Below are 19,856 nucleotides of genomic sequence, written 5' to 3' on the forward strand. Positions count from 1 at the left end.
ATTGGCCAGTGGGGCAACCTCAAGGAGAGGGCGGGGGCATTACAAAGGTTGTTTTTTTTTTCGATTGCTTTATCACGTTGGCACTACCCATCATACTTGCAGCTGCCCGCCACTGCTTTGATTACAAGGTGACGACGTTATCACTACGCCATCGGCGAAGCCTATAACCATGTAAGTGCCATCAAGTGAAAGGAGCAAAAATTATTGTAACTGTATCACAAAAGCCAATAGAAAATATAATCGCAGTACATCAATAAAACATGTATGTTATTTTGCGGATGTTACTACTTAAGTATTACTAGGTCTGTTTTGAGGCCAAAAGTAGAATTCTTTATTTGTACATATGCTAAATGTTGCTTTTACAAAGCAGTTATGAAGCGAAAACCAAATTGTATAAGACAAGCATTTGGTTCCCACTATTCCAGTGTATCTCATGCTAACATTTGAAAGAAAGTGGAGGTGAGTTGTGCTTTGTCACTTTTTTCTAAGCTGTATCAAAGGTGAGGAACTTCTGTGAGTGGCTGTGGGAAAGGAGACGTGCGGGAACCTCGGGGACGAAAGTTCACCCAGTCGTGACTCGCCACCCGCTCCAGGTTCAGTCGCTGTGTGATGTCCGGCTCGATAATCTGGGTTACCAAATGTTTGGCGGACGTCGAGATACGGTCTTTGATGTGCGGCCGGAATACCCAGTTGCGGTTCATCTGGTCCTTGAGCAGCTTCCGGAGGTTGAAGTCGTTGAAGGGCATGGTTGCATTCAGCATAATGAAGAGGACAATTCCCAGCGACCAGACGTCTGCCAGTTTCGGATTGTACGGGGTTCTGCCGACCACCTCGGGAGCAGCGTAGGCTGCAGAACTGCAGTACGTTTGGCTCAACACCCTCCCGCCTTCGTTGTCGTCGCAGAAACGGGCGAACCCGAAATCTGCTAGCTTCACGTTGAACCTCCTCGAGAGCAAAATGTTTTCGCATTTCAGGTCCCTGTGTGCGATGTTCTTGTCGTGCAGATACTGCAACCCTCTCACCATCTGCCTGAACCACACTTTAGCCTGCTGCTCGGAGACAGCACCGTTCCTCATCATAAAATCCATCAGGTTGCCGTGATCTGCGAAACGCATGAAAATGAACACTCGCGGCCCGCGCTGCAAGATGCTGTGCACCTGCACTATGTGGGGGTTGTCGATCTTCGTCAGGATGTGCAGTTCCCGAGGAAAGAACTTCTCCAGGAAGTCCTTGGAAGCTTTTTCCTTATCAAAGATCTTACAAGCCAGGCGCATTTTCTTTTGGTTGGTGGCATCTGTGTATTCTGCGAAGTGAACCGTGGTGTACGACCCTTGCCCAAATTTCTTGCCGATCACGTAACCTTTCTGTTCCAGGGCATTCATCTCCGAGTTCTTGGGTCTCAGTTGACTCTCCATCTGTGCAGGTTGGTCACCCTTGTCCCATCTGGGCCAGCTATTTGCTTGCATCTCCATCGCATTCGCTGATTTGGATACTCTGCGGGGCACTACACTTAGAAATGCATGGCCAGCTGGTTTCAACACGGAGGTTTAAATACTATATGGTGGAAATGACCTGAAGAGAGAAAGCGTATCAAATTACTCCAGCATATTCCTTGCAATTGGGTACCTAATGTTCCTGTTTTCCCATGAAAAGGGGCATAGGGGTATCGTAATAGTGTTCACAGGAGCACTTGAACATCCAACGCCATCAATCCAAAATTGGAAAGTCGTCGTCAGTGAAAATGACGATCTGACAGCGCTGGAAAATTGTTAATAAAAACTGGGTTTTTTTGTTGGTTTTTTTTTTTGCTTTTTTTAAAATTTGTTAGTTGGTTTTGGTTACTGCATTTTCGGAACGAAAACTTTTCGATGAAAACAAAACATATCAATAAAGGGTGCTGAGGAAAATGGTATTATGGGAATCAACGTGGCATAGCTTGTCATTTGTATTTTATGCCAATTTGGGAGGCAAACGACCATTATGTGAAGCTTTTATTTGAAAATAAAAAAATGTGCCGGTATTACCGGTACTTAAAAATCCTTTATTACTACATGTAAACTGTCTTTGGTGCAAGATTAGGATGCACTGAATACTAGTGAATATACGTAAAAATTGAATATTCTAAATTGACACACATCATTTCTTCCTGACAGTTTAGCGAACATTTCTCAGGTCTGAAAAAAAAGCACATAAGTTGTTATTGATTTGTGCATTATAGTCGAAATGTTACATTTGAGAAAATTTACTACAATTGTTGTGAAGTACGGACTTACAACATTTAAAACTTTGTGTCCGAAGATTCTGCGTCGCTATCATTAGTTTCGTTGTCTGACGCACCGTTGCAACGATTACGCGATTAAATGTTACAAGCCAATTTTTGGACTGAAAAAACTGGATACGACGATTATGTGGTGAAATACGGTATGCATGTTTTTAATGTACAGTACAAGTTTATTACTGTCCGGAACAGGAAGGGGAGAGTGGGATCAATTGTAACAAGGGGCAAATGTAACATTCGCTGCTGTGCTCTTCTCGTGAGGTATTTTCGTAAACTACTAAAACTGTGAAAAGGAGAAGTCAGTTGTGAGTGACATATGTAGAGTTATTGCCCACGTTGTGATTACTGTGGATATTAATGGGATTTTTTCAAAATTTCAACATGTCTGTAAAAACCTAAAGCACTCCTTTATTTTTTAATAGTGGATTCTCGATGTCGTCTGATCAAGGTTTTCATATATCATTACAATACCCAATATTTGATGTATTTGTTAAGATAGTTATGATAAATTTATGATGTCGTAATTAGCAGCTGGAAGCCAAAAAACAATATGGCGTCAGGTTGGGGCAAATGTAACACTTTTAATTGGGACAGTTGTAACACTGATATAATTGCCCCTTGTGTATTTCCCATTTAAAATATTCGCTTGTATTGCAATATGAAACATTGTACAAACATCCTGAAATATTACATTCTGTTTGTTTGTTGATTTATTGTTTTAAGTCCACGTTATGAACAGTAAGGCTAATCGGGACTTGACCTACAGTTTAAAGTGGGATCCGATCTATTATGAACCTCCAACGGGTATCGAACCCGGGACCCCTTGATTACAAGGCGACGACGCTACCACTGCGCCATCGGGGAGGCAAGGAGGAATGAATTCTCGTGAAAGATGCATGTTTTCAAAGTTTGTTTTAAGTCCACTTTCGGAACTGGATCTATATTTTAAAGTGGTATCCGAACCTTTAGGTTCATTCACCGGATGTCAAAACCATGGCTCCTTGAGTACAAATGAATATTTCGAAGCAATAACAATAATCCTCAAATACACTAGAATACGTCTCTCACGTTGGTAAAGGCGTGCTTACCACTTATGACAAAAATATTTTGTATTTCTGTAAAATTTAGGTACACTTCACATGTTACATTTGCCCCTGTAGTGGCTGTAGTGTGTTACATTTACCCCCGAGAAAGAGTCAATTGTGACATTTGTCACACATATTTAAAATGTTACTGATGTTTAGCACATTAAAGTTAGTGGGATCATAACTGCACAATATAAATAACAACATATTGAAGTGTTTGCATGCTAATTTTCAAGCTCCATATGTCAATAGTTTGAGAGAGAAAGCACAATTTGTCAAAACTGTTAAAATAGACCCCACTCTCCCCTTCTGTCCCATCAGATTCAGATAAACGAGGGTGTAGTGTAATTCATCGTAAAAGAATACTGTATTTTGATGGGCTATTCGAAAGGCCCTCATGAGTCAATAATCTACAGAAATTGAAAATTTTAGAATATATTTTTATGTATATATACAGACCTGTAGGAAGGCCACGACGAAGATGGAGGGACAACGTTGAGATGGACCTAAAGGAAAACGGTAGGGATGGAAAAGAGTATATTGATATTGCTCAAGATAGGGACAGTTAGAAGGCCTGTGTTGCTGCAGCCACGAACCTTCGGGTTTAAGAAGGCTAGAGAGTTAGTTAGTTAGTTAGTTAGTTAGTTGTGTATATATACAGATAAAGCCTGACTGAATTTCCAAAAAAATCAATGGAAGAACGGCATCAGGCCCCATTCTTCATTCATAAAGTGTCCCATTCATCCCATCGTCGTGATGGCTTTAACCTTTAAGAGGTGTAAAAGCACTTGATGTAATAAGATAATTTAGGGAATCTCTAGAAATGGCAAGATTGTACACACAAGTTAAATAGTGTTGGAAATGACGAAGGAAAAACAGGGTTTGGCGAACAAACCCCGCCGTTTCTCTCTAATGCCTAAAAATAAGTTGTATAAGTTTATCACTAACGTAAAGTGTTCAGTATGCATACAATTATAAAAATAAACACACTAAATAGCATTTCCTGCTGAATTTGCATTAGATATAGGTTTGATAAGAACAAATCGTGTCATGTGCAATCTTTGAGTGAGCATTGTTTTCCGTCATGAGACGAACTTCTTATTGATTTTGGTAAAGCCATTTATCCCATAATATATTCGGGAAATTATACATCTTCTTACCTCGAACGATTCTGAAATTAAATCACCATGAATTTTTACACGGTACTACAAATTTTGCATCTAATCACCTAAAATGTATTTGAGGACCCTGTTGCTAGGTAACGTCCATGCACTGAAAAACAATAGACCAGCGAAAAGAATAAGCTGTCTCTAAAGACAAAGGTGCATATATACCAATGGCGTACGCAAGGGAGGGTTACTGGGTTTAACCCCCCCTTGAGCTTTTGAAATATTATCGAAAATGCGAAAATGCTGTGGAAAAAAAATGGCCAATTTATCACAGTCAAAGATCTGCAACAGTAATAAAAATAAAAACACTACTACTAATAATAATAATATTCACAATACTAATAATAATAATAATTTGTTTTTTATTATTCCCATGCAGCATGGAGAAAAGCACAACATTTCAAACACACGCACCTTTAATAGTGAATGCCTTGAAAATAAACACAAATTCTTGAAAATTAAGTATGAGGGCAACTATGATTTAAAAGAAAAAAGTTGTTTTGTACATCAGATGCAAGAATGTTCAAAGAACATGCATTTTTTTTCTGTGAACAATGAGCTTTAAATAAATAAAGTTCTTGGTTCGTTGTAAGCTGCTAATGTAGACAAATGCTCGCCCTACAAGAACACACGATCACCAGTCCACCATTCCATTGTTTGCGCGGTACATTTGAATTTCTGAAATCGAACTACAATAAGCTTAACTATTGTGAAATGTTTTGTTGGTAAGGACAACGAGACAACCAGGTGTGAATTATAGTGCCCGTGCATAGTAGATTTTGAGAGCGGTATTGGCGTGTTTCTCATAAATCTTTACAGTGTAGTTTGGGATCCGTCGATATGTCTAAACAATCTAAGCGGCCGCAAAGTTCAATAATGTTGAAGAAGTGCTTTGTGAATCACCTAGAAGTGATAAATGTGTTGGAATGTCCATAAACTTACTTTTGAACAAAAACATACACTCAGTGGAGTGGAATTTAGCAACATGTATTCTCCTGCCTCATCTCCTGGGTGAGTTCCCATAGGTAAAGGTAATGTAAATTCCCCCATGCATATAGCACCGTGTCATGAAAGCACTTGTAGTGGTGTGGTGGAGTTCCACACATTCTCAATCTCGGCCATTTTGCGGGTGATGTGATCAGCACCATGCTCGGGCAGCATTTATCCCCCCAGGGTTGCTCTCAGGTACCCACTGTCGTATGATGCTGGGTGCGGGGACAAGGCTGGATTAATTCCAACTAATTCCGGGGATCTCCCGCGAAGTTGTCAGACTAGACTAGCAGCGCGGCTCCATGCTGCGGCTCCTTGGCTGAGTTTCATATTTTGATTATTTCAATTAATTTAATAAACTGCTCGCCATTAAAAATGAAATACCCAGAAGGCGTAATCGGAATCGGACGAAATGTGCACAGTGTGTAGAGGAGAGGTGCAGAAGGAAATGATTAGGTGTTCAAGGCCGTCATGCGTCATGTGCGCTTGCCACGCCATCTGGTAAGTGGTACCTGTAGCAGGTCAGATAGGTGCAGAAGAGCAGTGAAAGTGCATGGTCGTGAGTGTAGTGTGTTAAAATCGGTCAGCAATGCAACGTCGTCGAATACGGCAGAGATTCCAGCAGGTTTCCCAGTTCGATCGCGGCCGAATTGTTGCATACCGTGAATGCGGATTATCCTACGGTGAGATCGGTGCCCGTGTAGGACGGAATGCATCCACAGTGATCCGTGTATGGAACCAGTGGGTCCAGGAAGGCACTGTAGAGCGACGTAGAGGTTCACAACGTCCGCGTCGGACGACGGAACGAGAGGACAGACGTCTGATACGCATGGCCCTTACAGACAGAACGGCCACGTCAACGAGGATTGCGCATGAAGTACGGGATGTTTTACAACGTCCAGTGTCCCCACGAACCGTACTTCGTCGTTTGGCGAACCGGGGAATTTTTTCCCGGTGCCCACTGTTGCGGATTCCTCTGACGCTAGAGCATAGGCGTTTGCGTCTGAGATGGTGCCAAGACCGTCGTGCATGGATGGCGGAGTGGAATGCTGTAGTGTTCTCTGATTAATCCCGCTTCTGTATACAACATCATGATGGACGTACACGCGTGTGGCAGCACCGTGGCACTATGCTTCATGACGCCTGCATCATGCATCATCACACAGGGCCTTCATTGCGTATCATGGTATGGGGTGCCATCGCCATAGATGTTCGTTCGCGTCTCGTACGCATTCAAGGGACATTGAACAGCCAACGGTACATCACACAGGTTCTCACCCCTGTTGCTGTCCCATTAATCCATGCACTGCATAATGCCACTTTTCAACAGGATAACGTGCGCCCCATGTTGCAAGGAATGTCCTCGCATTTATGGAAGCTAACCACGTGCCCCTGCTTCCTTGGCCAGCACGTTCGCCAGATATGTCACCAATTGAACATGTCTGGTCCATGGTGGGTCGCCGGCTGGCCCAACACAGGTTTTCGGCACGTAATGTTGAAGACCTCTGGCACCGTGTGGTAGCCGCTTGGGACGCCATACCGCAAGCAGACATCGATAGACTCATTCTGTCCATGCCTCGCCGTGTTGCAGCAGTTATTGCCGCCCGTGGAGGCTGTACACGCTACTAGCTCCTTGGGGTTATGCAACCATGTTCTACGTGTCACATGTCACACCACCGAGCTCTAACTGTAATCATTTTCTTATCTTATTATGAACTACATATTTGCCAAGTTTCGTGTTTCTATCTCATTTCCTTCTGGGTGTTGCAATTTTAATGGCGAGCAGTGTATATTTGATTGTTTTTATGGACTATCATAAATAAATAACCATTGACTAGACAATTATTTCGTAACAAAGAAACAAAAAAAAACTCCAAGAATTTGTTGACAATCGAATGACTAGACATTAATTTTGTCCTATTGCTTTCATAAATATATTTATGTAGATCTCTACTACTTAATAATAGTAGTGATATTAGTAGTAACAGCAGCTGCATTAGTAGTATTATTAGTAGTAATTAAACTAGTTAATCAATTATCAGTATTATTAATTAATTATGAATATTATTAATTAATTAAAGTATAATAAAACAATGGTAATGTGAATTTGGAAAAAGTTTTAGATATAACCCCCTTTGATGAAATCCTTCGTACGCTACTGATATATACCATAGGCGTGCGCACGGGGGCAAGGGGGGGAATGCCCCCCTTAATCATGGACATCCGCAAGTTTTTCCACGGAGGGACAAGAGAGGTATGCATTTATTTTACCATGGGGCATATTACCCCGATAATAGTGTTGCCCCTCAAAAAACACCACTTTAATTTGAAATTATCGCATTATAATTAATGTAAATTATTATGACTGAAATCAAATTATACGTAAAAATGTACTTTTAGGTTGATATTCATTCTTTTTCTAAGGAAGAGATGTGGCCATCTTTGCACCCCTTCCAGACGTTCATGCCCCTCTATTATTATATTTTCACCTAGAAATTTAGGACAGTGGAACTTAGCGCCGTTATTAAATTATATTATACTCTTAAAGAAAATGATGTATTTTCAAGCGGATGAAAGTTCAGAGCAACTACGGGGAAAGGGGGTGCAGTGGCGTAACCACAGGGGGCAGGGGGTATTGCCCCACAACCTTGGACGGCAATCAATTTTAGGGGCAAACATGGAAGTAAAGGAAAACAAGACTAGCAGAATATAAGAGTAGCAGGAGAAGAGGATACTCAAGATGGAATTAGTTTTCACGTCTTTCTTGCATTATTTCTTCCAGACGACTAAGAGGCTGGCCGGGGGGGGGGACAGAACTGCAATTGCCCCCTCGATTTAAAATGTTATACAATAAATATACATTTCGTAAAATTCTCTTGCTCGTTTCGCTAGCAATGTCTGCTTTTCTTGCAGTCTTGTTAAGGCGAGGAGGGACAATTTCCCCTTGGTCTTCCTCGCTGGGGCAGCTGCTGATCACTGTTGCCAACTCGCTCTTTTGGAGCCAAATCTGGCTCTTTCGTGCACTCGTTTGACTGTGAACTGTGGCTACCGCCCTCTGCCCCACTATGATGCCACCACTGGCTCCGGCCCAAAAATACCAACTTTTGCCATGAGTGTACATTTTGCACGTGACGTGATATTCGTATAGCTATAGGCTGCGTCACCCACCCCCTCTTTCCTCCCCATGTATTTTTATATATAGCGCTGTGGCTAAGATGAAGATGACAATTTTGTTATCCGGGAACCATTTATTTTCGATTTTATATTAACATCATTGGATTATTGAGATGGGTGATGCCGCCAAATCTAGGCGGTGAAAACTAAGAAAGAATAAATTGCCATCACTTTAAAGCTAACGGTAATAGCAGCACCCCTACCCCTCTGACAACTAAAATTACCCTAGTAGACACTTTATGCAGCCTTCGTTAATCTAGCTCCTCGAAAGTCCTCTTTAGCTATATTAATGGTGAAATTTAGCTCTATTATGCACATCACGTTTGGCAACACTGCCAGGATGGCCGTAGGAGGCAAAGAGAAATGCACTAGGCTTATGGGACCATTATTTTATTCGTTCTCTCGGGAATATCAAACATCCGATGACGTAGAAAAGTACATGGACGGAAAAAGGACACGTAGAACTATGTCATAGCAGTAGGAAAAGTCGAAACTCCCATTTGATGAGCCGTAACTTGAAGTTGAAGTTGATGTCCCATAAGGAATACATGGGATTCGGTAAATACTAATTCATCATATTTTTCAAAAATCGTATAAGGCTTAATAATCAACTTAGGAAACCGCTTCCACTTGCCACATGGGGAGAAATTCATACTCTTCATTTCTGCCGGAGATGTTTTTATTAGCATTGCTCATTCCGACGATATTGGAATAAATGCATGCCTGGTGCGTAATTGTCCCTCTTCGCCTTAAGTTCAGAGCTATAACTAGGGTTCGGTGGGAGTTAGTCCTGGACACCAAAGATCTAAATGAAAAAAGAAATAAACAAATGCTATGACGCTCCATGAAAATCTTTGCACCATATTCAATCAATATTGTTTTCATTTTGCAAATAAATTGGATCAGAAAATTTTCTTGCCTCGCAATTTCTTGTCCGTAATACATTGTAAAGTACCAGGGAGAGAAATACTGCTGCTAAATGGTTTTCTCTTGCACACATGTACAATTGTTTGGAGGAAAAGGAGCATGCACATTTGAGAGGCAATTTATATGATTTTTGCAGTTGATTTGTTATGGGGCGAATGAATTGATTATGTACGTATGTATGTATTATATATGTGGGGGGAGGGTGTATAAACGAATATACACACACCAGTCGAAGCAATAAAACTTAAACAGTGAGATAAAATGAGGTTTTTCTTTCCCGATTGAACTTTCATCAAGGCTTTTGCCCGCCTAATCAGAGGGTCTACGCACGCCTATGATATATATGTAGGACAATCATGTATGGTAACTTCCCACCAGTGGCGTGACCAAGGGAGGGTTAGTGGTGGGTCACAACCTCCACTTTGGTCAAGTATTCCTCAAGGGAACTTCAAAGGCAAAAAAGATGCCAAAGTAGGATTGACCACTAAAAAAGTACATGTAACCTCCCGTCCCTTTCAAAAATTCTAGGCACGCCACTGCTTCTCACTGTAACGTAATAGAGAAAACAATGTTTCTGCAGTGCAGTGTTCGGAAACTTACTTTTTTAAAAAGTAACTAGTTACAGTTACTTGCTTCAAAAAGTAACAGAGTTACAGTTACTCATTTTGAAAAGTAACTCAGTTACAGTTACTTTTACAGTTACTTTCTGTTAGAAATTTTCTTGCAAATAATTTACACACAATCAATAATCTGGAACGTAACATATTTCATCTCTGTATTTATATTATCAGTATTATATTTCAGAAATTTGCAGTGGGGCAGTGGCGTGGCGTGACTTTTTCAAAAGTGTTACCGGCCATCAGTACGACAATTATGCCTGCTAGACGTTATCAACCCCCCCCCCCCATAAAAAACATGTCTTCGACCTAGATTCTTGTTCATCTCGTTCTTTTTTGCAATCCGCACAGTGATTTAGCCACAAACACTTCTAGAAAGAATTACCACTCATGAAACAGTTACTGCGAAAATCCAATGAAAAGTCACATGCTCTTGTCAATTCTTCATCAGTCTCTGTTTCTTCGCAATGAGGTGCAAAGGGAAAGAACAAGAACCACACTTTTCTCGGGTCAGTTCGACGTTTGTGTGGTGAGCAGACGACAGAACTCCTCCCTCCAGTGACAGTCAATGTGGGAAGCCCAGCTCCAGCTGTACGTATTACTGTTGCCAACTTAGTATTTTGGAGCAAGCTTTGTCCAAATCACGAATCGCACCAAGGAACTATACTTTCGTCTAATACCTAACTCGTCTCATTCGTAGTTAAATCCATCCTTGGCTTTGCAGTCTACCTCTAGTTGCTTCACAGAAATAGTATCCCCACTTTAGGTGGGATTTAGCTCTTTTCTGCCAATCCAATGTGGCAACACTGGCCTGTATCCGGCAGGCCTCACCAGTAACTGGGCCTCTAAACAGGCGAATAACCCCAGAGCACACCTGCCCCAAAGTCTTTCCCCCCTATTCCCTTGAATTGGCGACTTCTTCTCTTGTTACCTCTTGAGGGTAGCGGTACTAAATTTTAAGAAGAAAAAAATAAATTTTTAAGAACGCTATGAAATTATATTCTCACAAGAGGAGGGGGGTTGAAGCATGTAAAGAGTGTGACAGAGAGAAATAAATTTCAAGTGCTTGTGCGTTATCAATGAAACCAAGAATTACATTCTAAACTTACCCCCCCCCCCCCCCCAGAAGAAGATTACATTAACAAGCGTGTGTAATGGCTAGTTTCTTCCTCTTCGTTGGTTTGTCACGGGAGAGTTTCACACTGTTCTTTAAAAAATGATTTCGTAAAGGACTACTGCACTTTCAAAAAAAATCCATTTAGCTAGGCCATCTTCCGCGTACTATTATTGTTCCACTCCAGTGACGCAGGAACGGGGGGGTATAGGGGTACATTGTACCCCCTTCATTTTTGAAAGGGGTACTGTACCCCCTAAATCCATAAATCGAGTTGTACCCCCTGTACCCCCCTTGGTAATGTGACAGCAGACGCAAGGTGCTACTGTTAAAAGAACCTATTTTCAGTTCGCCCAATAAAAAAGTGTATATTGTTTATAACTTATAAACGTTATCTTCCTTACCACAGAAATTCAAACCATTCTAAACTTATTCTACTACATTGTGGTTGGTTGCTACTAGTTAATTCATTGACCTGTGTTCTTTGAAACCTCTTTAAGTAGATGAAAATAGTTTAAAATGTGTGTGGAACGATGGAATCAGATTTGCTCTCAGAAAATCACGCTGCAGACGAATGCTTCTTTGCGTAACGGTGGGTCGATTCGAAGGTAAGATACAAATCTTCATCAGAAGAATATATGACTGATCCCATTTCCTTTTGAATATTTAAAATGGAATTTTCCAAAACGAAATACTTACGCGAAGGAGACGAGACACAGCAGTCCAACTTGGGGGGTACAATGTACTGCTGTACCTCACCTCCTCACCCATATTTTTCATAACTTTGTAAGGGGGTGTTCGGAAAACTATACTTAAACCTATATATTAAAAGATTTTGAAAATAGAGTCCCGATTAGTCTATCTGAGCATGAAGTGAATCTAGAATGTGTTTTAATAACTTCTGAGTGGAAACCGAAACAAAAATAAACACAAACAAGAACGAAACGGACCTCGCCACACCGGAGACGAGATGAGGCTGTGACAATTCTTGACTCATTGCTTCGCGATATCATTCCTAGGTGAAATTAAATTTTTCCTAGACATTTAAACAGGGTACAATTTGCGATATTATCAGAGGAAGGGGGAATTATTTTTACCTATTTATTAGGTATACTTATAATTGAACATTAATTGCTTAAAATCTAATTTTGGTATCGAATGCAACACAAATAACGCCATTTTAAGTTAAACCCTAAAGTCAATCTGTAAGAAAATTACATTAGTCAGATGAATGCACGAGATAAATGAAACTCACTGCAGGTTCTGTTGGTAGATTTTGGATTGGATTCACAAGGTCTTTGAGTGAGATGGGAATGATTGATTGATTTATTTGGTTTATTTTACTTCGCATTTCTGCCACTTTTGGCTAATCGCAAAGATGAGGATGGGTGATGATATCATGAAATTGATGAAAACTCACATGCCCAACCTGGCACCTCTGGCGTCAAAGCCAGTGCCGGATCTACAAATCTTAGCCTCCCCCCCCAAAAATATTGCCAAAGAGGCCTCCTCTACTTACCTACCTTTACACACACACACACACACACATATGCTATATATATATATGTGTGTGGGGGAGGGGGTGTGGGTGTGTGTGTGCGCGCGATTGCCGAGAGGTGTCACCTGTAGTCATTTCACATCTCTATCGTGCTATCGAGATTGCTTGCTAACTGCCTATGAACAAATGGATTGCGGCGGTTTTAAGAATTCACTGGAACTTTTCACGGTTCGTCTTTTAAATTACATATTTACTTTTCTAGAATGTAGTATACGTATGTAATTTGCATAAGCAAGCGTAAAAGAGGGCATCTTAAAGTACTCGATGTTAGGAAACAATATGATTATATACTCGGTACACACCCCTACAAGTAATTCTGCCGGCGGCCATGCTTATGGGCCCCATGGAGTGTAATATCCTTCAAGGTGGGTCCCAGACAGAAAAAAAGTTGAGAACCACTGGCTTGGAGGGAACCACATTGGTGTGTTCCAAGTAGACGCTCACCATATTGCATTCAACTCATTTTTGAAAAAAAAAATGGAAAGTGGGGTGATGTGGTATATACGAGTATTTGACATTGTTTTCTCACACCTGGAAAATGATACATTTGTTACAATCATGCAGTCGTAAGTTGTTCCTGATTGAAGATAGTTTGAAGAAATCTTCACCTCTGCATTGTTAGTGAAATTCTAGCCTCATGTCTGACTGCCACACGGGAAACCCGGGTGGGTGTCTTAAGATCGGAATTTTCCCGGCTTTGTCCCAGCATAAAGCGGCTCTAGGGCCCACCCAGCCTTAAATCAAATGGTACCCGGGGGATAAACGCGGCCGCAGCGTGGTGCTGATCACATCACCTCCAAGATGGCCGACAGCGAAAATATGTGGAGCCTACCCCGTGCCTTCATGTCACGGTGCTACAGAGATGCACAGCACAGGGAACTTTACCTTTACCTGTATATATTGTATTCATTTATGTACCCCTGAGTAACAGTTTATTTTTTACATACTTTTTACATACGCATATGCGAACCCTATACTATGTCAATGGCTTAGGGCCCCTAAATGCTTACTTGTCTCCCCCCTCTCCCCCCCCCGCACTGCGGGGTTTTGAGGCTTGTAGATCCGGCACTGGTCAAAGCGCTATGCTAACCACTGCGCCACGGAGGCCGGCGAGGTGGGAATGTGTTTAGGATTTTCTTTGTAGATGCGAAAATCTCTAACTGTGACGCGCACATGCTTTTGCTTACATTAAAGTTTACCTTTTCACATAAACGAGAAATTGACATGTCACCCTAAAACACACGCATGAATCTGCATTTAAAACTACTACCTACGAAAAGAAACCTTGGGCGGTTCTTCATATTGTCCACCAAAGATTGAAACTGAAAAAAAAACAAAAAACCTTTTGAGCGTATGTCTTTCCTTGCTTCCTCTGACATCCGAATGATTTCGGTTTTGTATATGTAATGATAGTACTTTCAGTGCTTGAAGAGTGTCATTAGGTACAGCTAATTATATAACAAATAAATGCTTTGTCAAATGTTTCACAAATATTTCAAAGTTAGACTTCATACGAGTTGATCGGGAACCATCTCAACTCAGATTTGTTTCTTTTTTTAATACAACGCCCTACAGATGTCTGAGTAAATACCAAATACATGGCTTATACCAAATACATGGCTTCTAAAAGACACTGGATGTGATACACATCTGCCATAAATTGTTTAAATATATTTTTTATGCGTAGCTATGGGAATTTAAAATTAGAATGAACTGAACTGAAGTGGAACTCTATAAGTATGGTATATTCAATAATGTGGTTTCTATATCTAGTGGGTGGGAGGTAATTATTCCTGGTTGGGATGGCTCAAGATCCTCTTCACCCCCTTTAATCTCAACCTGCATTAAAATGAATAGATGTATCTTTGTTCGCAATTTTCACATTTCGAACTCAGATTTTCCGAAATCCAGAGCGTTATATGTTTCAGAATTGTTATCTGGTTTTAAAATCTGTTTTAAAAAAACAAATTCTAAGAAAAATAAAGAAAAAATAGTTATACAAATTTTGCATTAAATAATTCGTGTGTGCTGTTCTAAAATAGAATATTTCCCATGCCTTCACATTACACCTAAGTATCAAGGACGTATTTAGGAGGGTGTCCGGACACTCCCCCGAAAGACTTACCAAGAAGTAAAAGTAAATAATCAGAATATAATTGTTTAGCATTTGTTATATAATCGATGGTTATTTCCGCTGAACTTATTGGAAGGCAAAGAATTTGGCTCATACGGCTTTGAAGGGTTCCAAAAGATTTATGGACACAACTAATAATAATATCCATAAAATATTAATCAGAAACTTTACTTTTCGTTAATTGGATCTAACTCCTTGTTTGTTATTCAATAAATATTCAATTATTTTTCTATTTGACATTAAATTCCTTGCCAGGGCAGTTGTTTTTATGCAAATCTTGGCGATTTTAACTACACGTAAGCTAGATAACTTACATATTTAATTAATATTGTAATTTAATTAAATATAATTATTATAATTATTTATTATTATTATTGCAACACTTCGTTGGACCTCCGAAATGTATTTCTAGGTGCAGTAGTATATGTGTTTATATTATATATATATATATATATATATATATATATATATATATATGGGAGGCTGAATTTTGTACCCCCCAAATGAAAAAACGTTCCTGCGCCACTGTTCCACTCATTCATGCATATAGACGTTCTGCTGTGGATGACCGAATCCGAGTCACCATGACAACTCTCTCATTCATTGTGAAACTATTTTCTGGAAAATTCAATGGACACGGACAGAGAAAAGGGATTAGGGGAGGTTGTTCTAGACCCCTTGGTTCCTTTATCTATGCCTTGACCATCACTTCAAGGGGTCATGCCTTGACGCTTGCCACTTGGGCCGTTCCAGGAATCCGGTATTGCTTGAGGCTATCGCCAAACGTAGCTCCCAACAGTCTGACAGGAAAGTGTGACAACGCAAATGAATGGCGAAGAGGAAGAAAAGTAGCCAAATTGTCAGTAACTTCCATCACAATAACAATTTAGTGTGGTAAAGAAACTGCAAAAGTAACTGTTGAAACGTTACTTCTGCTGAAAAAAGTAACTCAGTTACAGTTACTTGATTTTAAATGTAAGTAGTTACAGTTACATTTCTTCAAAAGAAAAAAGTAACTCTTACTTGTAACTAGTTACTTCTGAAACACTGCTGCAGTGTCTTGCTAGTAAGGAATGGCAACTTTGTGACAAAAAAGTAATAACAATAATAATAATGATTTTAATAATAATGCTAGAATAATTATGTTAATAATAATAATATTATTATAACATTATTATTATTGTTATTATTGGTTTGATTTTTTTTACTTTGCTTCTTGTGCCACTTTTGGGTGATGATATGAAGAAATTGATGAATGGACACTCACAAACATCCATGCCCAGGCCGGGATTCGAACGAGACCAACATCATCATCCATCATTATTATTATTATTATTAGTAGTAGTAGTAGTAGTATCAAAGACGTTTTTACCCTCGTAAATTATGCAAAAAGGGGGTAGACGTTGGTGCTAAAGCATTTGTGTTCAAACAAACGATTTGAATTATTTTTTCAACACGTTTATTTCACATTAATAATAGAAAACAAGCACACAAACTATTTTTGAAAGACAGAAAATGCTTGATAAATGTATTCCAAATACTTTTTACCTTAACATGTAGGCTATAACTTTCATGCAATATATATGTTTCACATATGTGCAACATGGAGCGACGTGGACACTAAATTGTGTACGTATTCAAAGTTTCTTTAATACATATTATATACAACAAATATTATTTAAATACATTATCCATCCAATTCATCCATCTCACAATAAACCAACAGCAAAAATTACATAAATCGTCTCTGAAATGTGCACGTTCCCTCTCCTCAAAACAATTGTTCATCCATTTAACACAAAATTAATTAAGACAAGTCTTATTTCTCTGTCTGGTGATTTACAATGCATTACAGCGAACAAACATAAATTTCGAGCGAAGCGAGTAAGACAATTTTTGGATCCAATTTTTCTGCAGACTGTAATCAATATTGATTTAATGGGACGCAAATAATTCCACGGGACGTCAATGCATTCTCTCTTGTACAACTTTTGTGCCTCCCCAATGGTGTAGTGGTAACATCGTCGCCTTGTGATCAAGGGGTCCCAGGTTCGATACCCGGTGGAGGCACAGTGGTTCGGACCCCACTTTAAACTGTAGGTCCTGTCCCGATTAGCAACATGTACGTAAAGTGGACTTAAAACCAAAAATCAATGAATCAATCTTACAACTTACTTTAATTTAGAGAATAAAATTTGAGAAGTTGTGGGCGGTAATTCCCCCCTGCAGGTACACTGAGCCGTCAATGTTTGCCCCCCTTCCCCTAGAACTGATTTCAGTCCAAGGTTGGGGGGCAACGCCCACCGCCCCGAGGTTGCGCCACTGTATCCAGATCAGTTATACAAGTAAATTTATGCGTTTGTATATCGTACAACATTTAATTATATGTTAGTAAAAAAAAAAAAAGGCTGTGTTCAACCAGTGCGAAGTATACATTTAAGAATTTGTGAACAGATGCCGACCATGTAACTATTATATGTATTCCCTTATTTAATACGAAAAATATTGATTGTTATTTATATGTCCGTATTATTGCCCATACGTTGTCTAAAATTGTGCAGTTCAAAGTGCAAGAGTCACGTCTTGAACAAATTTTACTTTCTAGTCACAATAGAGGATATTCACTTACTTCTTCATGTTATGTTCCAATTTACTAGAATTATGTGCTATGATATACACGAGGTGAAAGAAATATAATATAGGCCTACAGCAATAGAATTTTACGACTTTGTTCAATTTTATTAACCTATTTCACAAATATATTGTGGATAAATTTGTATATTTTTACTCAGTAATGGATGTTATATTTTCCCTTGTCGATTATTTCTGTTAGAGACAGGAAGATCCTTTTGATTATTGCGATGTAATTAGCGAACTATATAAAAACGTGTACTTGTGTCAGCAACATAAGGTATTTGAAAATGTAGACAAGTTTCTAAAGTAAAAATTTACTATGTAAAGAATAACGATTAGTACATTTGCATAGTCAGTCATTGTGATTTCATGTAATACATTGGCTTTATTTACATTTATGCCACATATTAATGTTTATGCTCTGTGGGAAAGTAGGAGAGTGAGATATCTCAACCTGTTCTAAATATCACAAGTACAAGGGGAAAATATTAATTATCAACTTACATGTCAGCGAACATTCCATGACACGATTTCAGTACGTGTCCAGGTAGTTAGAAGATTCTAATAACCTTGGATAGAAGTAAATTGTCGTTGTTAGGGATGAATGAAACACACGCTGATATACAGGGTGTACCAAAAGTCCCATTGTCCCTCCCCCCTTTGAATTGTAGACAAACCTGCAAAATGTTATTTTAACAGCATGCGTATGATTACCATTAAATCTGACCAATGACCACCATTTACTCCAGAGGATCTGTGTGTACACCGCCATTTTCATGGCACAGTATCATTCGCCTCCAGGTGCGATGTGAAATACTCCGTAACATAAGATGTCAGATCTGGATTTCAGGTGGCCATTTTAAGAGAATACCTCAATGATATGTTCAGAGACAAATGGATTGGACGAGGATTGCCAAATTTACCAGCACCTCTAAAATTGCCATCCCAAAGTCCAAATCTGACATCTTGTGATAATGCGCTATGGGGGCACATCAAACAGAAAGTCGCCCATAATCGTTATCAGACAACTGGGGAACTTCAAGAAGCTGTTCGCAGTGCGTTTGCTTCCCTCACGCCAGCCAAGTTAGGAAGGATTTCACATCGCACCTGGAGGCGAATAATACTGTGCCATGAAAATGGCGGTGTGGACACAAATCCTCTGGAGTAAATGGTGGTCATTGGTGTGATTTAATGGTATACCATCCTGTCATCATATGCATGCTGTTAAAATAACATTTTGCAGGTTTGTCTACAATTCAAAGGGGGGGGGAGGGTATGGGATTTTTTTGTACACCCTGTATATTAAAAGTTACCCCTTATCCTGAAAAATAACTTGTCTCTTGGTTTTTATCATTATCTAGCTTGTTTACCGAAAAGGGATATAATTATAAGGACTTTAGAATACGATATTCTTTTAACAATAATCTCCTGGTAGAGCATGAGACATTTATTGTGTCTTCTTGCTTCTTAATTAAAGTAAGTTGCTTGCATGTTGCATTAATATTCTCAACGAGTTTCATTTTCCGTGTGATTGTAAATCCCTTTTAATAGGCTTGAATTACTGTTGATTAGGGTGACCAGACACACACATTCAAAAAGGAGGACAGGGCATGGCGAAAAAGGATGACACAGACATAAAAAAGAGATACAGCAAACAATTGTATCACATTTGTCATTACCATTAATTTCATAAATGTATCAAAGGTGCTTCTTCCAGCATATAACAACAATCTATTCCAGCCCTGGATCCCTATTTTTGCAAAACAATATTGTTCCTGTTTATAGTACTTCTTCTCCTTTGTATAGACTAGTGCAACTGTAAGTTGGAATTAATTTTCTGTGGGGTGATATACCCAACCCAACTGAAATTCGCTCCTACCAACTGTAACTTCTGGATCCGCCACTGTTCTCTAGTTCCGGGATTCGAACCAGGGGCCTTTTGTATCGTAGCGCTGTGTGCTTACCACTCCGCCGGCTGGCACTTTGGTATTTCATAAATTTAAATATTACTTAATAATCAAATTTGTTATTACGCGTTTATGTGTCGCATATGTATGACTCGAAAAGGAACTGCAGTCTGGGAGGCGTTGAAGGCTCATTTGGACAAAATTATAATGGTTGAGCTCCCAGGTGCTCAAGGAGCATTGCTAGGATACTTATCGCGCCTCAAGTGATA

At 39.6% G+C, this 19,856-nt stretch overlaps 1 pseudogene across 1 annotated transcript; it reads right to left on the minus strand.

Annotated features, from left to right (window-relative positions):
- Nucleotides 1-309: 309 nt before the first annotated feature.
- On the minus strand, nucleotides 310-4,620 carry LOC145985903 (testis-specific serine/threonine-protein kinase 3 pseudogene; annotated as a pseudogene). Its single transcript, XR_014441464.1, has 2 exons — nucleotides 4,524-4,620; nucleotides 310-1,572 (listed from the first exon to the last, which is right to left on the minus strand). The product of XR_014441464.1 is annotated as a testis-specific serine/threonine-protein kinase 3 pseudogene (transcript).
- Between the last annotated feature and the right edge of the window lie 15,236 nt (nucleotides 4,621-19,856).

Source organism: Lepisma saccharinum, chromosome 3, assembly GCF_977018435.1.
Source record: "Lepisma saccharinum chromosome 3, izLepSacc3.1, whole genome shotgun sequence".
Lineage (NCBI taxonomy): Eukaryota > Metazoa > Arthropoda > Insecta > Zygentoma > Lepismatidae > Lepisma > Lepisma saccharinum.